Raw genomic sequence first — 4,325 nt, forward strand, 5'->3', positions numbered from 1 at the left:
TTGGTGTATGTGCGCACGTGTGCTGCGTGCATGCGTAGCGGTCGCCGTGCGGTGCGCACGTGTTGGTATTAATTTGTGCTACATGCGTGCGCTGGTGTGTGCGTGTGTGCCGTGTGTGCGTACGTGTTGATAATAATGTGCGTTGCTGTGCGGCGTGTGTGCGTACGTGTTGATAATAATGTGCGCTGCGTGAGTGCAATGACAATTATGCAATGCATTTGCGTACATTGCGTTGCCTACATGCGTGCGTGTGTGCGCACGTGTTGATATTAATTTGTGTGCATGCATGCGTGCGTGCGTATGCGTCTGTGTGTGCGCAGTGTTGGCAATAATAATTTTCATACATGCGTGCGCAGTGCTTGATAATAATGTGCGTGCGTGCTGTGCCCTTGCGTATGTGTGCGTGCCAGGAGTGCTGTTCGCCGGCATCCTGACGATGATGCTTCAGTAGCACTCATTTCTACGCCGAGTGCGAAGGCAGAACGAGCTCGCCGACATTCAGCCGTCGCGCTCTGGCGCTTCAGACGTGCAGACGTTCATCATATCTCGCTCGAATGCAGCATCGTGCTCATACCGTCGGCTTTCTCATGACGTTTTAATCTTTGGCAATCTCGCGTCCGAGCGACTCAAGCAGACGAAAAGCGAGTACGCTCGCAAGCTACGTGGCGCCATCTATAGCCGCAGGCATAGATTTGCTGTGGTGGACGTCACTGATGATGTGTATAACATATTAAAAAATGTATATAATCAGGAGTCTATATATATATATATATATTATTATATATATTATATATATTATATATAATATATAATATAGTGCTCTATATTACACACTACCTTGATATAATTTATCATTTTTTATAGATCAGGTGGGCAGCATCATTAGCAACAAGTGACAAAAATGATCAGATGACCTAGATAGGCCATTACAAGGCGTAGATCACACATATGTAATAACATTAACATAATTAAATAACAATTGAACCAGCGGCGGGCTGAGCAAGAACGAAATGTGTAGTTCACGTGTGTTCATGTGTTCTTACGTTTAGTCCGGATGAGGTCTGACCGTTTTGTGATGATGCGTGACACGTGGTCTAGTACGTCACCCCGTATACTCATGGTACGCACAGCATGCAGATTTTCTGTTTGTGTTTTCTTTCGTGCATTGGTAGGTAACCATATCCACGTATGGAAAAATTTTCTGTACGGCAACCTGTGTAGAAGGGGTACAGCCGATTCGGATGGCAGTAAGGGAACTGAGGCGGGAGGGAGAGGAATACAGGCAGGGAGCCTGTCCAGCAGGATGTTGAGCTGCGGCACCACCCGTCGTCAAACAGCTTCGATGAGTGTCGCCGACACCAGCGGCCGTTGTCGCTAAAGTTCGTCAGCCGCCGTCGCCCCGTTAAATCGCGAACACAGATGACGCCGACGCCAACGATGACGATGCCAGTCGAAGACGCGAGCGCGGACTCCGCAGAGAAGCACGGTTTTCCATCGCGATGAATCCGGGTATGGCAACATGCAGCAATGCAGCAACGAGCGGTGCATGCTAGCGACGGAAATTATTAGGCGGGAGAATTTGCCATTTTGGTCTAAGCTGGCGTTCACACTAACAAGCTTTCGCGTGTTTGAAATGTCTGACTATAGCTGGATCAGTACATTTTCAACTAATCGACGAAAAGTCGCGCAGAAACGTAAATTTTAACGCTCAACAAGTGATGCAACTGTGAGAGATTAGAACATATGTTATAATATTTTCTCAAGTTTTGGTCAGCGAATTGATCAAGTTTTTGCACTCAGCCACCCGATAATAGCAATCAGGATGCGTGTCCCTCCACCCAGGGCAGAGCGAGTTTTATGCTATCGCCGCCACACTGCGAGCAAAATTAATACGAGCAAAAACGCCCGTATCACGTTGACCCCGCCGCATACACTGCGGCATCAAATGTTGAAACGATTTGCCAACTAAGCGCATCGATAACGTAAAATTTTTGAACATTGATAGAAAAGCTTGGATAGAATGCTGAAAGCGCTTATCAACTCGTCGAGGTGACCATAATGTAAACTCAGTAAGCAGGCGACCACGCCGACTTTCATAACGTTGCTAGGTTAACAGAAGCTCACAAAAATCAGTTTGCAACGTCACTGTTTACTATAGTACGGCGCCTCCATTGTCGACTTTCCGGAACCGTCGTTACAATTGTCTTCCTGTAACGCCGCCTATCGCAACAATATCTGGCCTGACGATAGATCGCGATATAGGTCAGTTGCTTAACGAACCGCGAATAGAGAGCTGCAGGCACTACAGCCAGCATTTATTCATCGATCGACTGGACCAAATTCTTGAATTAAGTATATTAAAGAAATAACCATTTTAGCCCACAATTAGGGGTGGGCACCCCAACAACCGATTGCCACCAATCGCATGATATAATGTTCAATTTACATAAATGCGTATTTACAGCCTCTAACATGCTAGAATTTTGAAACGTTTAACCTTTTAGCCACGCCACTCTAATCATTCATATATTTGTAGCACTTCATCTGTTTGACTTCCACTTGAGTTAACTATAACGTTAAAGTTATATAACCAACGTTAATAATATAATAATAATATTAATAATAATAATTAACTTAATAATGAATAACAATAATAAATAACTTCGACCTCGCGGAAGGTTCTGTAATCAGCGAACGATGGAAGGCAGATGCAACAGGGCGCCAACCAGCGGAATGACGCGCGAGACGGCGGCGCTGCAGTCGTCACGCTTGCTAGACATATTCGGATGTGAACGACGCCGGCGATGTCCGCTGCGAACGTCCGGAAGCGACGCTGTTACTCAGCCGAAGCCAGAGAAATCCGGCAGACTCTCCGATATCGGTATCTAGTTGTGTACACGTATTAGTATTAGTATTAGTATTAGTTTCAGTATTAGTATTTAGTATTAGTATTGAGTATTAGTATTCAGTATTTAGTTATTAGTATTAAGGATTAGTAATTAGTATTAGTATTAGTATTTAGTATTAGTATTAGTATTAGTATTAGATTCAGTATTAGTATTTGTATTAGTATTAGTATTAGTATTGTAATATATAATTTTCAGTTGGAGAGTTAGGCATAAGAGAGGTAAGTAGCTATAGGTGGTGAAGAGAGGTAGTGGGTATAGGAGGTGAGGAGAGGTAGTAGGTATATAGGGGATTAGAAGAGATAGTAAGAATAGGAGATGAACAGAGGTAGTAGGTATAGGAAGTGAGTAGTGTAAGAGCTGAGAATAGGTAGTAGGTATAGGAGATACCCACTATCTCCTTCCCTTATCTCTCTCGCACTTTCCTCGCTCATTTCGCGCGCCGTGTGTGCGCGTACATGTTTGTGATACCTTCTTGCTGGCGATAGCATCGGAGACGTCCTGTAGAACGCTGAGTGACTGCATGGTGAGATCACGATGCTGGGTGGACGACGGTGGCGCCACGGCGTCCTCCCTGATAGCAGACCGTGACGACGACAACAGATTTCCCACGCCTACACATCACCAAATTATTGCATGAAATTCTTCTTTTTCTTCTTTTTATATTTATACTCCATTTTCTTCTCCATATTATCATTATATGTAATTGATTTACCTATACTAATACGTATGGGTGCATCTCATTATCTAAGTTCGTTGTATTAAATCGGTATTATACGTGAGCTTCTGTGTTATGCGCGCGTGTGCATGTGTGAGCGGTCGTGCGTCTGTGCATGCTTGCGCGTGTGTGGGCCTGCGTGAATGCATGCGTGCGTGTGTGCATGCGTGCTTGGATGTGAGTCTGCGTGTATGCATGTGTGCGTGTGTGCATGCGTGCTTGGATGTGAGTCTGCGTGTATGCATGCATGCGTGCGTGTATGCATGCGTGCTTGGATGTGAGTCTGCGTGTATGCATGCGTGCGTGTATGCATGCGTGCTTGGATGCGAGTCTGCGTGCGTGCGTGTACGCGTGCGCGCGTGCACAGTAGTTCTAACCACCTGATAGCAGCGACGTTCCCGCCGACAGAATGACGTCACTACTTGTCGTGTCGTTGCCGGCAGCAGACGACTTGAGGAATGCGCCCATCGACAACATGGCGCCGGCAGCTGACGCGCGGCTCGTGACGGACAGCTCGCCCTGCGCCGACGTCAACTTCGTCAGCGCCGCCGACGTCGCGTTCACTGCGTCAACGTCAGATGGCGCTATCGATGCGATAGTCGCCACCAGGGTGTCGCGTATCTGCGGAGATAGGGAGAATAGAGCGACGCGCTGTCAGCAACATCGTAAACAGTTAGATCATGCATAGTTACAGTCATAGT

Source organism: Priapulus caudatus, unplaced genomic scaffold (assembly GCF_000485595.1).
Source record: "Priapulus caudatus unplaced genomic scaffold, Priapulus_caudatus-5.0.1 Scaffold1071, whole genome shotgun sequence".
NCBI lineage: Eukaryota > Metazoa > Priapulida > Priapulimorpha > Priapulimorphida > Priapulidae > Priapulus > Priapulus caudatus.